Genomic DNA, 19,397 nt, shown 5'->3' on the forward strand with positions numbered 1-19,397 from the left:
AAATGATTTGCCCAAGGCCAGAGAGCAAGCAATTGGCAAAGCCAGAAGTAGAACCAGGATTTCTGACTGCCAAGCCCATGTTACCTTCCACACAGAGATAATAATAATGGTATCTGTAAAGCACTTACTGTATGCCAGACACTGTTCTTAGCACTGGGGTTGATACAAGATAATGAGGTTGGACCCAGTCTCTATCCCACATAAGACTCACTGTCCATTGTCACACTGTAACCTCCATTGCACAGATGAAAAAACTAAGGCACAGAGAAGTGAAGAAACCTAGCCAAGGTCACAAAGCAGTCTATTGGCAGAACCATAATTAGAATTCCAGTCCTTCTGAATACTAGACCACAGAAAGCATAAACCAAAATATCCCTCAAAAAGAGTTACTGTATGACTTAGAGACCAACAACTGACCTGAACAACATCTGAAAATCCTCTCACAAAGACTCCAGGCAGCATAACTTATAAAGCTGATCCACCTGGATTTGGAACCTATTTCAGCTGGGCTGACCAAGGTCTTTCAGATGTGGTAGTTGAGCAGAACCATCAATTGGGCCAGGACTGTTTTTCCATTACCAGAGGGGGAGAAAAGCCATGTGCATTTAATCATCAATCAAATCAGGAGGGCAAACATCTAAGCTAGGGACAAATGGATGGAGGGAGAAATGTATTTGATGATTAGCCATGCACCTGCCAGGAAGTAATAATAATAATGTTGGTATTTGTTAAGCGCTTACTATGTGCCGAGCACTGTTCTAAGAGCTGGGGTAGACATAGGGGAATCAGGTTGTCCCATGTGGGGCACACAGTCTTAATCCCCATTTTACAGTTGAGGGAACTGAGGCACAGAGAAGTTAAGTGCCTTGCCCACAGTCACACAGCCGACAAGTGGCAGAGCTGGGATTCGAACTCATGAACCCTGACTCCAAAGCCCGTGCTCTTTCCACTGAGCCACGCTGCTTCTCTGAACTCCTCATCTGGGGCTAATGGCCCATATGCTAATTCTGTTGTGTTGTACTCTTTAGGGTGCTTAGTATAATGCTCTGCACATAGTGAATGGTCAAAAAATACAATTGATTGATTAGTAATTAATCTTCCCCCTTGACCTTGGCACCCAGCCCAATTCAGAATGAGTAATTAACAGTTCTGGGATCACTTCATTTAGACAAAACTTACCAGGGCTATCTGGGACAGGTGGGAGTGAGGCAGGGCCAGGATCTGGCCTAAGAATCAGTAATCGCAGATTTTATACCCTATGTAGGCACCAACCCCATTTTCCTACCACATTCCAGTCAATTGTCTCCTATCTCGGTGAAGGGAAGAAATGATCTAATCATTCAGTCGTATTTATTTAGTGCTTACTGTGTGCAGAGCACTGAACTAAGCACTTGGAAAGTTCAATTCAACAATAAGGAGAGACAATCCCTGCCCACACAGGGTTTACAGTCTAGAACTTAGATTAGAAAGGCTAGGGTTTGTTTAACAGTTGTTTAAAAGGCCCCAGAGCCCCCAGTAATTCTAGGAAAATTCTCCCAGCCCTTCTATCCTAAACAAACTGCAAGGGAAAGTCCTGAATACACATCTGAGGGACCAGGGGAATTCTCTTGGACCAACTCCCATTGAAAGTGAAGTTAAGGTTCCCTACAGTTCTTGGAAAATCCAGGCAAAAATTTGCATTTGACCAGGAGTTAATTGTCCAAGTCTCTCTCCCCCTGTGACCATGGAGTCCAGGGCACCATGGCAGGTCTCAGAATGAACTAGTTAATTGCAGTGGCTGGCTTAAGTATTTGTGTGTTCCTTTGAATTGTGTAGACAGCCCGGGGTTCAGGCTGCTTAACTCCAGGTGGCTGTAGGAATTTGGGTTTAGTCTGCATTCCCAGGCTGTGATGGTTTTACTTATTTCCCATGGCTTGAATAATGTTTCTGTTCCCCAGTTCAAACTGATCTGTCTCAACCAGAGGGAAAAGAAAAGTTATTTGGATCAAATTTGAAAGAATATATGGCATTTAGCTTATTGAAAGGCAAAAACAGGTAAATACTCCTCATCCCTTACACCTTGTCAAAGACATTCAAATTCCAGTGCCATATTTAGAAAAAAGAGTACAAGCTTAGGTTAAGGGTATTTTCTAACCTAAATGGTATGAAGCAAAGACTTCTGAGCACAGCTGTATATTGATTAGTGTAAACACAACATCCTGAGGGAGGCAGGAAATGTGCTACTAAAGTAGGGTTAATAATAATAATTGTGGTATTTGTTAAGTGCTTATTATGTATCAAGCACTCTTTTAAGTGCTTAGGGATCATACAAGATAGTCAGGTCAGAAAAGTTCCTGACCCATACAAGATTCACAATCTAAGTAGGAAGGAGATCAGGCATTGCATCTCCAGTTTACAGATGAGGTACCTGAGGCATAGTGAACTAAAGTGACTTGCCCAAGATCGCACAGCACACATATCGCAGAGCTGGGAATAGAACCAAGGTCCTTTGACTCCAAAGCCCATACTCTTCCCACTAGGCCATGCTGCCGGTGATTGTGGATTACTTTTGGAGTTTTGCCTGCATTACCTGGAGCAGAAAGTCATCCAATCCCATTGTTGAAGGAATATGGGGCCAGATCACAGAATCAGCCTTGATCCAAGAGCCCAAAACCTAAAACAATAATAATAATAATAATTTTAGTATTTGTTAAGCACTTTTTATGTGACAGCACTGAGATAGATACAAGATAATTGGTTGGGCACAGACCCCATCCCACATGGGTCTCACACTTTTAATCGCCATTTTACAGATGAAGGAACTGAGACACAGAGTGACACAGAAGACATGTGGCAGAGCCTTAGAATTTAGGTACTTCTGACTCCTAGGTCCGTGCTTTCCATTAGACCATGCTGCTTCTCTGAAAGAAAAGAGGAAAGGCTTGCACCCCATCAAGAAGTCACCATTCCATTCAGAACCGGTGGCGGCTGTGGCAGGCAGGGCCAACGTCCTTTTCAGTGCTCTCCTCTGACACTGAACACGTCCTCCTGGATGGGATCAACATTGTCCCTAGCTCCCTGCCAACATTTCTGTTGCCCACTGTGGGCTGAGTCACCTAAGACCCTGGACTGGATCCCAATCTGTGTAGCCCACTTGGCCCACCTGGGCAAATCATTGATTCAGCTCTAAGCATTCCCAGGGGAGGGATGGAAGCCTACTAGGAGGTGGGCCAAGAGAAGAAATGCAGGGGGAGGGAAGCAGAGTCTAGATTCTTCACTAAAACATTTCCATCTCTAAACTTCCTGTCCATTCCCCCTCCTCATAGGCCCTTCGGGGTATAGTCCAAACATAAGATCTTCCAGTCAGAATTGTCTTAAAAGAGAACATTAAGAGAAGAATGTGGACTAGGGGATAGAGCATGGGCCTGGGAATAAGAATTAACTGGGTTCTGATCCCAGCTCCACCATGTCTGCAGAGTGAACTTGGACAAGTCACTTTATTTTTCTGGGACTCAGTTACCTCATCTGGAAAATGGGGATTAAGACTGTGAGCCCCACGTGGGACAACCTGAACCTTATATCTATCCCAGCACTTAGAACAGTGCTTGGCACGTAGTAAGTGCTTAACAAATACCATTATTATTATTACTCCAGTATTTAATAATAATAATAATGTGGGTATTTGTTAAGCGCTTACTATGTGCAGAGCACTGTTCTAAGCACTGGGGTAGATTTACAGGGTAATTAGATTGTCCCACATGAGGCTCACAGTCTTAATCTCCATTTTACAGATGAGGTAATTGAGGCACAGAGAGGTTAAGTGATTTGCCCACAGTCACACAGCTGACAAGTGGCAGAGCCAGGATTCGAACCCATGACCTCTGACTCCCAAGCCCGTGCTCTTTCCACTGAGCCACTCTGCTTAGCCACGCTGCTTACAGTGCCTGGCACCTAGTAAGCACTTAACAAGTACCAAAAAAATAGGGAGAGAGAGAGAGAGGGAGAAAGAGACGGTTCCATATACTAGACCCAGAGGGACATAGATTCTTGGTCTAGGTTCCTTCAGAGAACACCCAGGAGCTTCAGATCCACAAAGTGGCCACATTGGTTACCAAGTTCTCCTGCAACTTCATTCCATGAGTCTATGCTCATCCACCTGTTTGAAAGTCAAGAAAATAAAAACAGGTTTCTTCTTGTTGGCAAATGCCTAGCAATCTATGGCATGAGAGTCATTTTCAGGTGTTGCCAGATTCAGTGTTTGTATCTGGCTATTGTTATAAAAAATGCTACAGCAAAGATAAACAGATTAAATAATGTTGTGGCAATGATATCAGTAGCAATACATGCCATTTGGGTTTCTCTAATCCCAAATGTTTTTCTGTCTGGGATTCTTTGTTCCCACACAGTACAGCTGTTCCATTTGCTTCATGACCTGGAAATATTATCAAGAAAAGGGGACCCGTTTCCCAGGAAATAAACACAGCCTTTTCATTTGAGTATGAAGCTTGAGAGACATGGTTTCAAATTCCACAACCAACCATGACTATACAGCTGTCCTGGGTGGGTGAAGAAGATCCTGCCTACAGTGAGATCCTGTGAGCTGAGAAGCTGAGTGACCTAGTGGAAAGAGCATGGACTTGGGAGTCAGAGAATCTGGGTTCTAATCTTGACTCTTTCACTTGCCTGCTGTGAGACCTTGAGCAAGTTACTTAATTTCTTAACACCTCAGTTTCCTCATCTGTAAAATGGGATTTCTCCTCTCAGAGTCACAGTGGGAGAGTTTCCAGTACTCCACCAGTCTCAACTATAGGAGGGAGAGTCAAGCAGAGGCATATCCATTCCATTCCTAGCTTGAGCAGTGGCTAGCAAGTGGAAGGCAATCTGCTACAAGTCAAAACTCACCTGTACTGGGCAGCAGTGGCGTGGGAGAGAGTCAAGGGCAGAGACAATGGTAGTCATGGAAGGAGGCAATGGAAACCACTTCTACATTTTTACCAAGAAAACTCTTTGGCTACACCACCAAAACAATTGCAGATAAAGGTAGGGCATTCTGGAAGAGATGTGTCCATGGAGTCACTTTGGGTCAGAGATGACTGGACAGCATCAGACAAGACAAAATGGAATTTAATACCTGCTCTCCCTCCCTGACTTAGACTGTGAGCCCCATGTGGGACAAGGGATTGTATCTGACCAGATTGTCTTCTACCTATAGGAGCAGCATGGTTTAGTGGACAGATCATGGGCCTAGGAGTCAGAATGTCATGGATTCTAATCCCAGTTCCACCACTTGTCTGCTGTATAACCTTAAGCAAGTCACTTCACTTCTCTGGTCCCAAGTTACCTCATCTGTAAAATGGGGATTGAGACTGTGAGCCCCATGTGCCCAACCTGATTTACTTATGTCTGCCCCAGGACTTAGTACAATGCCTGACACATAATAAGTGCTTAACAAATACCATAATTATTAATATTATTATATCTACCCCAAGATTTAGTAATGTGTTCTAAACAAGTGCTTAACAAATATCACTAGTATTAGTATTTCTATTTGTATTTTCAATACATGCAAACATGGCTAAAAAAACTAATGTGAGCCCGATCATTCCTGCACTAATAGATTTGTCATAAAAGGGCCTGACTTCCAGCCTATCTGGTTAAAACTCAATCCTTATAAAGCCTTTGCTAGAAGACAGCACCTCTCTGAGGATTTCTGCTTGTCCAACTCATCTGCCTGCTACAGCCCACTATTGTGTTGCATTGTTTGAGATAGGGCTTCAGAAAAGCAGTATGCTTAGTTGAAAGCAACTGGTCCCACCACTTGCCTGCTGTGTGACCTTGGGCTAGGCATTCAACTTTTCTGTGCCTCAGTTTCCTTATTGGTAAAATGGGGATTCAATACCTCTTCTCCCTTCTATCAGTCAACTGTGTTTAGACTGTGAGCCCCATATGATACTTGATTATCTTTCTTCTACCCCAGTCCTTAGAACAGAGCTTGGCACATGATAAATATTTAACAAATACCACAGTTATTTTTATCATTATTCTTTGAATCATTTTTTTCCCCTCCAGCATGTCATGTACCCCGTTTTCAGTTCCTCATACAGCAGTCACTTCATGCTGCTGTCATCCATTTTCTTCAGATGTCCTGTGCAGTGAACCTGGGGTGCCATGAGACCACTGACTTCATTGTTGGTTATTTTGTCCTGCTGTTTAATGTTCGAGAATGGTTCATAGATGATGCCGGTGAAACTGGATGTGTTTTCTGCCCTAGGTTCAACTCCCCCAGCAACCTCTGATATCTCCAACTTGATACAGATTTTGATGTCTCATTGTCACAATACTTAGAATGACCACTTGTGAAAAGCCATACTGGCCTTTTTGCCTCTGTTTTCTACTTCATCTATCTGTGCCCTATTGGACAGAAAACTGCCCAAGTAGCAGGATTAGTTAATAGATATTATGTTCTGTCCAGCTGATAAACATATTGCCAGAAGTCAACCCCCGAATGAAAGTAATTTATTTAACAACTATAATGTCTGTCTCTCATCGATATTGTAAGCTCATTTTTGGCAGGAAATATATCTACTGACTCTGTTGCACTAACCCAAGCACTTAGCATAGTGTTCTGCACACAATAAGTGCTCAGTAAATACAATAGGTGGATTAATTGAAAAGCGCTTTTGAGATTCATTAATTCAGTCATATTTATTGAATGTTTACTGTGTGCAGAGCACTATACTAAGCTCTTGGGAAAGTATAATACAGTACTAAACAGTGACATTCCCTGCCCACAGTGAGCTTACAGTCTAGCGGGAAGACAGACATCAATACAAATAAATAAAATTAAAGATATGTATATTAGTGCTGTAGGGCTGGGATGGGGTAAGAGCAGAGGGAGCAAATCAGGGTGACCCAGAAGGGAAGGAAAAGTGGGGCTTAGTCTGGCAAGGTCTCTTGGAGGACATGTGCCTTCAATAAGGCTTTGAAGTGGGGGAAAGTAAATTGTCTGTTGGATTTGAGGAGGGAGGGCATTCCAAGCCAGAGGCAGGATGTGGGCTAGGGGTCAGCAGTGAAACAGGCAAGATCAAGATCCATTGAGAATGTTTGCACTGGAGGAGTGAAGTGTGTGGGCTTGGGTTGTAGAAAGAGAGAAGGAAGGTGAGGTAGGAAGGGGCAAGGTGATGGAATATTTTAAAGCCAATGTGAGGAGTTTTTGTTTGGAACAGAAGTTGATGGGTACCCACTGGTGTTTTTTGAGGAGTGGAGTGACATGTACTAAATATTTCTATAGAAAACTGATCCAGGCAACCGAGTGAAGTATGGCGTGGAGTGGGAAGAGACAGGAGACTGGCAGGTCAGCAAGGAGGCTAATGCAGTAATCCAGACTGGATAGGGTAAGTGAATGTATTAAAGTGGTAGCAGTTTGAGTGGAGAGGAAAGGGCGGATTTTAGTGATGTTGTGAAGATGGGACCAACAGGATTTGGTGATGGATAGAATATGTGGGTTAAATGGCCAAGAGGAGTCAAGGATAATGCCAAGGTTATGGGCTTGTGAGATAGGAAGGGTGGTGGTACCGTCTGCAGTGATGGGAAGGAAAGTCACAGGGAGGACAGGGTTTAGGTGGGAAGATACAAAGTTCTATTTTGGACATGTTAAGTCTGAGGTGATGGGAGGACATCAGGTAGAGATCTCTATTAACCCAAAAGTCCCATTGAATTCTACTGTTAAGATCCCCTAGACTCAATTATGAAACTTAAGCAACTCTGGTACTTTGGCCTCCTAGTTCAATCCCAATCATTTTAGTCATTCTTATTGGGTTTTTTATTTTTATTTTTGTTTTTAAATCAGGTCTTCTTTTTTTTTTCTGATTCTAGTAACATGATAGTTCAAGAGCTTCTAATAGAGGACATAATATATGCCTGTTATCAGTGACTCATTTCAGAAGTTTCACCATAGAAAAAGAGAAATTGCATTTGATATTTTAAAAAGCACGAATACAAAGGCCAGCATCAACCTTCATCTGATAGGTAATAAACCTATTTACATACAAAGAGAAATGCCCTGTCTGGATTCTAGCACCATTAACTCACTGATGGCCAGATTGCCCCTTTCATAAAGGTAAAATATGAAGAGCAACAGCAATTTACAATGGAGAAACAAAGGTGCTTAACTATAGGCACTTTATTTCATTCACATAAAGAATCTGTGTGGTAGCTCATGACTTCAGACACTCCCTCTAACTCACCATTGCAATGAGTTTCCCCTAGTGCTTCATTTATTTTCAAATTAGAGATTTAAGATTCCTTCTCCCAGCCAATTGTTGAAACCCATTTTGTGAAAGGTGTTCTGGGGATAAGATAATGGAGTCTTTCATTCTAACCCCTAAGGAATGAGGACACTCTGTTTCATCTCTAACATATTTCAGTCATGAAGCATAGTTTGTTTTGTACAGTCATCATGGGTGCGTTTTTTCCATCAGTTAAATTAAAATCAATTCCCTCTTTATAGAAATTGATTTAAATTTAGAAGTCTATATTGTGAGAACCATTAACCCTATCAATGAAAGTCTTCTCCAAAGAGATCCAGAAAGCAAAGAAAGGAATAGATTCCTATGGAATCTGGCAATTCAGCCACGCTTCCCGCCTGCTGACTCCAGATTATCCCAGACCCTGTTTTGGAAGTCTTTTGACCCTGACTGCACAGGTCAAGGAGCCTCTTCAATTCCATTGCAGGGCTCTAGGGAGTAAAGACAATGAGAGGAGGCAGGAGAGAAAGATAAAGCAAAAGGAGCTCTGAATTATAAGCACATTTTTGTCTCCATCTCTCTGTCCTGCCCTTCTGCTTGACCTTGCTCAGGCCTGTGTTATAGAATAAGGCATAACAAGGAATAGGCCATAAGAAAATCAAGAAGGGAAGAGGGGTCAAGGTCTGGGGAAAGGAAAAGAAAGAGAGGGTCCAAAGAGGGATATTTCTCTATAAAGGAGATCAGAGAGCTTGGCACCAATTAACAAAATGCTTTCGGGGAATCATGCTTGTATCATTCACGGATTCCTGAATACCCATGTCGTTTAACAGAACCCTTGAATGATAACTTAAAACCTTAAATTTTCCAAAACCTATCTTATAGAGTGGTCTAGTGGAAAGAGCACAGGACTGGGAGACAGGAGACCTGCATTATATAATCCCAGGTCTGCAGGTTGCCTGGTGTGTGACCTTGGACAATTCACTAACCTTACTGTGCCTCAGATTTCCTCATCTGTAAAATGGAGATGTGATATCTGATCTCCTCCACTCTTAGACTGTGAGTCTCATGTGGAATAGGGATTATTTCCAATCTGCTAATATTGAATCTACTTAGCATTTAATACAGTGCTTGGTACATAGTAAGCATTCAGGAAATGCCCCAATTATTATTATCCTTCATCTTACAGTTGAGGTAGCTTATGAGATGTAAAATCTAACCAAATTGAGTTTTACCTCTCTTCTTCTGGTCTAAGTGCCAATTATCAGTGAGGCAGGTAGAGAGAGGGCAAAGAGAGGAATGGGAGGGTTTGAGTAACTCATAAATGAGATCATCCATCCCCACAAATCAATAAGTCATTTTGAATGAAAATTAGACTCTGGTTCCTTGAATCCACTTTCTGAGCTGTGAAAAGCAGCATGCCCTAGTGGTTAGACCATGGTCCTGGGAGTCAGAAAGACCAGGGATCTAATCCCAGCTACTCTACTTGTCTATTGTGTGATGTTGGGCAAGTCATTTCACTTCTCTCTACCTCAGTTACCTCATCTGTAAAATGCGGATTAATACTATGAGCCACATATGTGACATGGGCTGGGTCTAACCTGATTAGCTTGTACCTGCCCCAGATTTCAATACAGTGCTTGGCACATAGTAAGTATTTAACAAATACCATCAAATAAATCAATGAGTAAATAACAAATAAAGTCTGTTCTAGAGAACCAGTGACACTTCACTGGAAGAAGGTACCAGCCCAGAGACTACATCAATCTGCACAGGCCATGGCCAAGGATCATTGCCTACTGGGATCCAGGGGAGTGACCCCCTGGATTAACAATTGTCATAGTTGTTGGCCACTTACTGTGTGCCAAGCACTGCACTACGTTCTGGGAGAGGTACAAGTTAATCGAGTTGAACACAGTCCCTGTCTCACACAGGGCTCATAGTCAAAGTGGAAGGGAGAACAGCTATAGAATTCCTGTTTTACAGCTGAAGAAACTGAGACATAGAGAAGGTATGTAACTTGTCCAAGGTCACATTGCAGATAAGTGGTGGAGCCAGAATTAGAACCCAGGACCTCCTGAGCTTGTGCTCTTTCCACCAGGTCATGGTGTTGGAGTGTCTTGCACTCCCAGAAATAGGTTTCTGGAGCCCCAGGGGGCTGAAGAGGACTATGGGAGCAGCAGAGCCGCCCAATTCAAGGTTAGTCATGCTTGGCTTATGCTGATCCAACTTGACCTCCAAGGGACCTGAGGGCTTTTTGGAACTCCAGCAGGGCTGAATGTGGAATATCCCAGTTGAGCCATGAAAGACAGCCTCATTCCAGTCAGGGTTTTCCAGAAAAAAGTACCCCCAATGCCTACAGAGGCTGATTGGGATCTCTTCAGGAGTTTCCCCCATTCAAGTCATGAATGCTTACAAAAAGATACAGGATAATTTCAAATAGAACAGGCTGGCATATACAGCCCTACTGATCTGGGCAATCCCAGCTTTTGCCCTGATGATTCAGAAATTCCCATCAGTCCTTATGCACGTGAATGGCCCAAGCAGAGAGCAGATGAGGGTGAGAAACAGTTCAGATGCCTCTTCCCTCCTGTCAATGCTCCTGCCTTCCTCGGGGGACTATCCGGCTGCCATTTCAATGCCTGCACTGGAACTCCCAGGTACTTCCCTTTATGTCACTCCCTTACTCTTGTCCTGATGCTTCCTCAGGCAAGCATTTGGTTGTCATATCACCTCCATCTTTCCCCCTGGAATCTTGATCTTTGGTGGGCCTGGACTTCAGTGATTCTGTCCAACAAGTATCCTGCAAGGGGAGAAAACCTGCCCAAGTCAGACTGTTTGCTCCGTACCATGGCTGATTTTCTGTAACAGCAAAGAGCCTCTGGAATACTGCACTCTAATTTCAGCTTTCCAAGTTGGCTGCATACCAGCACTGCATCTGGAAGATGCAGGAAGGATACTTTGAGTTTCAAAAAAAGGAATTTGGTTGGTGGGTGGGGAGGGGAAATGGAGGGAGAGGACCACCGAGAGCAAGAGCAGGAAAGAAGTCAGAAAATGGGGAAATGGGATGGAGCAAATGGGACCAGAGAATTCTCGTGGTGGAGCTAGGGTTTGATTTCATTTCTTGACTCCTTAGAGGTAGCCTGAAAACAAGAATCAAAAGACTGAAAGCTGATGGGAAGTGGGGAAAGGGTGAAGGGAAATGCTGCTCTGGGCACAGTGGGGACATCTTGGCTTGAATCAACCCTGCCTACTCCTTAGCCCATGACCCCTTTTCACCCTTCCCAGGGCAGACATAGAAGCTGAGGGGGCCACAAGGAGAGAGCTGGGGGTGAAGACTTTGGAGGAGGCCTCTGGGCCAGAAACGGCTCAGGAAAGATGCAGCCTTCCTCCTGGCCTTACACTACAACTCTCCCATCCCCTCATCTCCTGGTTAAAGCTTCTGGGGAACAGCTAGAGGGTTACTAAGTAGTAGGAACTCCGAGGGTATCGAGATGACTTGGTGTAGGCCTAAGGGTAAGGGTCAGGTTGATTCGGGGACTGGAATCTTTCTCGCAAGTCAGTGGGTGGGCCACAGGTCAAGATCCACTTCCTTTCTAACTCCCTCCATCTCCACACAACCTCTGGAGACGCCTCAGTAGGGGTCATCTAGCTCCCACCAACATCCCTTTACTTCCCGAGACTGACCCCAACCTGGGCTCCCTTGTCCTGAAAGTGGGTCCTTCCAGTCCTGTCAGGACTGTCAGGAGCAGGAGAGTGCCTCTCATCCATCATATTTTCCACTGTTGAAAAGAGAAACATCCAGAACAGAACACCACGCTGACATTCTTGCCCTCCCGCTCCTGGGATGTCGCCATAAGGAAACGAAACTGATCAGTTCTCCCTTGCCACTTAGCTAAGAGCTGCTATCCACCTTCTATTTCTTCATTTGTCCTTCCCTTCTAGGAAACAGCCAATCGGATTCTGGTGCCCAGGAAGCATGAAGCTGAGCGTGACGGTGCCTTCAAGACCAGCTGTTGATTCAGAGGAGAGGAGGGAGAAGGGAAAGCGTCACTAAACCCCAAAACAAAACAGGAAGCCACCCCTTAGGGAAAACATCCCCTCGCGGTTCCTCCCTTGCTGGGGTTGGAAACAACTAGTGGGTGACTTCAGCTGGTGACCACTTTCCTTCTCCCCAAAGGGACAGCTTTTGCAACTCTGACCACTCTCATTTTGAAAGAGGGAAGAAACTGGGACTTTTGGAAAATGGATCCAGATGACGGCGGGGGTAATCCTGTTGGCGAGGGATCGGTACATGACCGAACATCACGAGGTGGCTGAGGCTGGAGGCATCGATCTCTGGCCCTGCGCTCTCCCTGCTGGGGTTTGCTGGGTGTGCTGGTGGAGGCTCATTGACTCTGGCCACTCACTCAGGGACATGCAACATAGAGACATGCAACAGAGAGAGGGCCTCAAAAAACTTGCTGAAGGGCCACTTCCCTTCTTGCCACCCCAGAAAAGATTCTGATTCAGGCCTTTCTAGAACTCTGCTCTATTTGTGCACAGCACCCCCAGGGAACTGAAAAGGTCCCAATCACCACCAGCCTTGAGGATGTCTGGGAGCCAGGGAGGACTCCGTTCTTCGGGTCTAGGGGTCTTGAGACCATGGACTCAGAACAGGGAAACACAAACACAAACAACTCCTACAGGGGTAGGAGAGTTGTTGTTTTTTTATGGTATCTGTGGTATTTGTTAAGCTCTTACTATGTGCCAGGCACTGTTCTAAGCACTGGGGTAGATACAAGCTGATCAGGTTGGACAGAATCTCTGTCCCTCATAGGTCTCAAAGTCTTAATCCTCATTTTACAGATGAAGTAACTGAGGCACAGAGAAATTAAGTGACTTGTCCAAGGTCACACAGCAGACAAATGGCAAAGCCAGGATTAGAACCCCTGCCCATACTCTATCCACTATAGACCATACTAAGCCAAACTCCTGGGGCCCAGGGGACAAATGGATCTTTACCCCAACTCTACCTCTGACCACCAATGGAGCTCTGGGCTGACTATCTTGGGCCAAACCCAGACCTCCCAGGGAGGTCTGGCAGAGATAACCCAGATTCAGTACTGCAAATGGCCAGTGACACTGAGACTTATTCAAGGAAAACAGTCCAGTGATCCAGGCAAAGTCCACAAGGTACCATCAGTATCTTGTACTTCTTCTTGATTTGAATGAAGCCTACATCAGGATGTGCCAATAAAATCCAAGAGTATGTGTGACAGTGGGGACATTCTGAATCTGGAGAGGTCCAAGTCCAAGTAGATCACCACCGAAGAAGGACAACGAGAAACTCCTGAAGACCCCCACTCAGGCCACTCATGAAGCCTTCCTCAACTAAGCCCTCATTTCCTCTTCTCCCACTCCCTTCTGCATTGCCTTTGCACTTGGATTTGCCTGCTGCATTTACCCTATCCTCTGTCCCACAGGACTCATGTGCATATCTGTCATTTATTTATATTAATGTAGGCCTTCCCCTGTAGACTGTAAGCTCCTTGTGGTCTGGGCATGTCTACCAACTCTGTTACATTGTTCTCTACCAAGTACTTAGACACAGAAAGTGCTCAATAACTATGATTGATTAACTGAAGTTGTTCTGCAAAATGTCCACAGCCTTTCAGGGACTAACCACACCCTTCCTCCACCAAAGAGGTCTTTTGAAGAGGCAGTGCCTACTCTGACTTTTGAAGAAGCTACCACTGAAGTCAGCCATAAGAGGAGGAAGAGCTTGAAGGTGCCATGGTGTTTTGAGAAGCTCTCTAAGCAGAGGAGAGCTATCCTGCTAAGTCACCTGAATAGATCCTCTTTAGCTCACCAGATGGAACCCTGAAGAAATGTCACTGGAATTCAATAATGCCACCCCCAACATCAACAAGAAAGTTGGAAAGTTACTGTGGAAATGACCATGCCAGCTCCCTGCACTCCATAGTTGGCCGATTTGAGTCAGGATCCTTTGAACTATCTAATAATAATAACTGTGGTATTTGTGCCAGACACTTTATTAAGTTCTGGGATGGATGCAAGCAAGTAGGGTTGGACACAGTCCCTGTCCCACATGGGGCTCACAGACTCAATCCCCATTTTACAGATGAGGTAACTAAGGTCCAGAGAAGTGAAGTGACCTGCCCAAGTTCACACAGCAGACAAGTGGCAGAGCCAGGATTAAAACCCATGACCTTCTGACTCCCAAGCCCGTGTTCTATCCACTAAGCCATGCTACTTCTCCATCAAGTAAACCACTTTATTAACCATGTACTCTTGGAATCAGTAGCAGAGTACATTTGGCGGCCTGAGACGGGACTGCGAGGTCCCTTGTAGGATGAAAGTTGAAGAGGCCTTGCCTGAACCATTCCATTTTCCTGGAGGGGCTAAGGAACACTACAAAGTCAGAAGAGGTGAAAGTGAGCTGGAACCACCTGGAATGCCACAATGGGAAAATAGCAAAAGCCAGTGTGGACTTTCCAGTTTGCAAGTGTGGGAGGGGTTTTTTTTTTCCTTTCTCTATGGCACAGGGATAAGCTGCAGTGTGTCAGGTAGCCAGGGAGCCACCAGCAGGGCCATTTGCTCCACCACCCAGTGAGCCTGACATAACTCCACAGTGGGGCCGGGATTCAGGAAGCTGGCCCACGTTCCCTTTCTTCAGTTTTCTCTCTTCACTCCCACCTGGTGGAGATCCTGAAGCACTTAGTGCTCAGTCAGTGAGGTGGGTGGGGGGAGAGGGCAGGCCAGTACCAGAATTGGCCCTGTCTCTTCTGAGCTGAACTGGAGGAAGGCAGGAAGGAAAGTGGTGAGAAAAGGGTAAGTAGAGGAGAAGGAAAGGATATGAGAAGAAAGGGGCCCAGAGAGGAGGAACTAAAGCTACTAAGGCTTGATGCCAACAGGAAAATGCAAGCCCCTACCCCCAGCCATTGAAGCCAGTCCTAAAGTCACTTTTCTGGACAAAGGCACAGTGCTTGCGGTTGGGAAAGGAAGGGACACCTGGCCACTGGACTTGCCAATAGCTGTTTAGAGTGGCATCGGCTTAAGGAAAGGGCACAATGAGTAAAGTGAGAAAGGGAGATGAAAAGTGAGTGAGGAAAGGGAGACAGGAAGTAAGGAAATGGAGACAGGGAGGGAGTGAGAAAGAGAACAGGAATGATTGAGGAAACGAAGCCAGGGAGTGAGTGAGAAAATGGAGACGGAGTGCAGTGAGGAAGAGGAAACCAGGAGTGAATGAGGAAATGAAGGCAAGGAGTAGTGAGAAAAAGAAGAGAGGGGGTGAGTGAGGAAAAGCAGACAGGGAACAAGTGAGGAAAAGGACAAGAAATTAGTGAGGAAAGGGTGAAAGGAAGGGAGTGAGGAAAATCTGACCTGGCAGATTTTGGACTCATAATGCACTGGCAGTATTCAGCCCCCCTTCTAGCAACAACTTCTTGACATTCCAGAAAATAAATGTTTTTTCTTTCATCCCTAGGAGTAAGTTCAATCGTATTCAAAATATTTTGCTCAAATCCCACTGAAAAAGACCCATTGACAAAAATGATGGACACATAGGGCAAGAAGGGAAATACCATCAGCAAAGATTTTGGAATCAGTCATCCAGGCACTGCTGGATTCAGGTGACTGTGACTTGCAAAGCACATTCAGAAGCACTTTTGGACTGATAATAAACACAAAGAAGGTTGAAGGTAGGTACCACGCTATGAAAATTTTCACCTGCATTACCAGGTTGAAAAATTTGTCACTGGATCTGCTAAATAGGTGGTTGAATGATATCTTCTTTGATCAAGAAGAAGAGAATCAAATAAAAGTGACAGTTAGCCCACAAAATCCAGACTAAGCAGAACACCTACTGTGCAATACTGGTGTCCAACTTTTTGCAAGGCTGCAAAACTTTCTTCTTGAGCAGTCTTTCCTGGGTGAGTTAAGAGTCTTATTTCACATCATATGGGTAAATCAGTAATACCAATATCAAGGTCCTGCTGTGTAGATCCTTCCAGATGACTAGAACTGCATCAGATGGGAGTCATGGGGTCATGGAAAACAACAGGGAACTGTGACTGAGGAGTTGAAGTCAAAAGGTCAAAGGCAGGAAGGGCAGGAGAAATGACTTAAAGAAGCACCATAAAACCATAAAGCCCAAGCTCAAACAACCAGAGGCTGTGCTGGTAGAACATGACAGAAAGTTAGAAAGGGGTTTGGATAGAACCATGGACTGAGTGGTCCATGTTGGATCTCTAGAGTAAAAGTTAGGGGTGGAGTGGGGCATCTTGGATGCCCCATCCTTACCTTGAGGGTTGGGGGTTAAAAAGATAAATATCACTTGGTTCCTTTAAGCGTCATGTAGTCCCCATAAGAGTCCTAGAGTCCTAGCTGAGGGTTCATGAGAGTGACCCAGGAAGGCGTTGTTCATGATCTGATGTTCTGATATGGACATGGGCCACTGGGAAGCATCAGTAGCCAACAGATTGATCTGTAAAACAACAGTGAATGATGATGATGATGGTATTTGTTAAGCACTTACTATGTGCCAAGCTCTGTGGGGAAGATAGAAGGTAATCAGGTTGTCCCATATGGGATTCACAGTCTTAATCCCCATCTTACAGATGAGGTAACAGAGGCACAGAGAAGTTAAGTGACTTGCCCAAAGTCACATTGCTGACAAGTGGCAGATCCGAGATTAGAACCTACGACCCCTGACTCCCAAGCCCATGCTTTTTCTACTGAGCCACACTGCTTCTCTATTATGTGTGCTGGACTGGCAGATGCTGTAGGCCAGTTAGAACTCTTTTCAGCTTGGCCTCCATGCTCAGTTTTTGATTCACAGGCAGCAGTTTTTTCATTCAGAGGACAATGAAACAGCATAGACTAGTCATTATGGGAATCAGAGAACTTGGGTTCTAATTCTGGCTCTGCCACTTATCTGCTGTGTGACTTTGGACACGTCACTCAACCTCTCTCTACCTCAGTTCCCTCAACTGCAAAATGGGGATTAAGACTGTGAGCTCCTTGTGGGACAGGGACTATGCCCAACCTGATTATCTTGTATCCACCTTAGAGTTTAGTACAGTGTCCAGTACATAGTAAGCACTTACTAAGTATCAATTTGTCTTCCTGAATTCTCCGCCATCTCTTGAAACAAATATGAACTCCAGAGGAAAGCAGAGTCCACAATTCCAGACATTCTTTTCCCATATGCTGAAGAAATCGGAGCGGAAATATTTGCTCTTAGCATTGTTGACTGAAAAATTGTAAACTAAACTCAAGGGTCTCTACATAACCAGAAGATTACTCCAAACTGATATAAGGTAAACTTTTATGGAGAGAAAAACAACTGGAATATCACAGTGAAGCCAATTTGGCCATGGTTTTGAGTTGATGTAATGATAATAATAAAGAGGAACAGTGTAGCCTAGCGGAAAGATCATGGGCCTGAGAGTCAGAGGACCCAGGTTCTAATCCTGGCTCAGCAGGTGCCTTCTGTGTGACCTTAGGCAAGTCATTTAACTTCTCTGTGCCTCAATTTTCTCTCCTGTAAAATGGGTATTCAATGCCTATTCTCTTATCACATCTGATTAATGTACATCTACCCCAGTGATTAGAACGATGCTTTTTTATGATGTTTGTTAATTGCTTACTGTGTGCCAGACACTGTATTAAGTGCTGGGGTAGATACAAGCTAATCAGGTTGGACACAGTCCATGTCCCACATGGGGCTCACAGTCTAAATCCCCATCTTAACAGAAGCGATAACTTAATAATGTAGGTATTTGTTAAGTGCTTACTATGTGCACAGCACTGTTCTAAGCGCTGGGGGAGATACAGGGTCATCAGGTTGACCCATGTGAGGCTCACAGTTAATCCCCATTTTACAGATGAGGCAACTGAGGCACAGAGAAGTTAAGTGACTTGCCCACAGTCACACAGCTGACAAGTGGCAGAGCCGGGAGTCGAACCCATGACCCCTGACTCCGAAGCCCAGGCTCTTTCCACTGAGCCATGCTGCTTCCCCAACTTAGGCACGTAAAAGTTAAATGACTTGCCCAAGATCACACAACTGAAAAGTGATGGAGTTGGTATTAGAACCCAGCTTCTTCTGACTCCTAGGACCATCCCCTATCCACTAAGCCATGTTACTTGGCACATAGTAATCACTTACAAATTTAACAATAATAATACTAATTGTGCTACTTGTTAAATGCTTACTATGTTCCAAGCACTATTCTGATTATAATACACTAGGATCAGATAAAATCTCTGTTCCACATGGGACTCAGTGTCTAGGGAGAGGGTGAGCGGATATTTAATCCCTATTTACAAATGAGGAAAATGAGGCACAGAGATATCAAGTGACTTGCCAAAATTTTGATCATGGGCAAATGGCGGAGCCAAGATTAGAACCCAAGTTTCCTAACTCCCTGTCATGCGTTTTTTTCCACTAGGCCACATTGCTCCCCCAAAAACCTTTGGCATTTTTAATTCCCTGTTTGCATGGGACCGCATGTCTCTGATTCCCAGGGCCAGGAGCTTTCCACTCGACCCCCTTGCTTCTCACTAGGCAACCGGCTTTTGTCTATCTCCTTCAGACTCTACTATCCTCAGTTTCTCTCCATCTGTTCCTCAACATCCACAGCTTTCTTCAGTTTTGACATATACATGAAAAGCCAGGCCTGTCTGGTAGTCCTTGTATATTCAGAGATGAATACTTAAAACAATGTTTGCCCTTTTAGAGGTGTGATGACAAAATATCACTAGACTGAAGATATAGATGCTCCTTTTACTTTAGAAGTAATGTTTCATTTATTTTATTCTTTCTCTCTCTCTCTCTCTCTCTCTCTCTCTTTCTCTTTCTGTCTCCCAACCAGAGAGACCACCCAGTCTGATTCTGATATCCAGTTTCCCCAGCAAGGACATAGTTGTGATCATCATCCTGGTTTGGTTTCCAGCACCCATGAGATGAACTCTCCTTACTCAAATCTTGGATCTGTATTTCTTCAGTATTTTGATACTCACCCCATTCCCGGCACCATAGCACTTTTGCACATATCCTTACACTCAGCAGTTTATTTTATTTTAATGGCTGTCTCCCACTCTGGACCATAGCCTCCTTGAAATTATGGATCATATTCCCCTTGAGGGAAGGGATCATAACTACCAACT

The sequence above is a fragment of the Ornithorhynchus anatinus genome, chromosome 4 (genome assembly GCF_004115215.2).
Source record: "Ornithorhynchus anatinus isolate Pmale09 chromosome 4, mOrnAna1.pri.v4, whole genome shotgun sequence".
Classification (NCBI taxonomy): Eukaryota; Metazoa; Chordata; class Mammalia; order Monotremata; family Ornithorhynchidae; genus Ornithorhynchus; species Ornithorhynchus anatinus.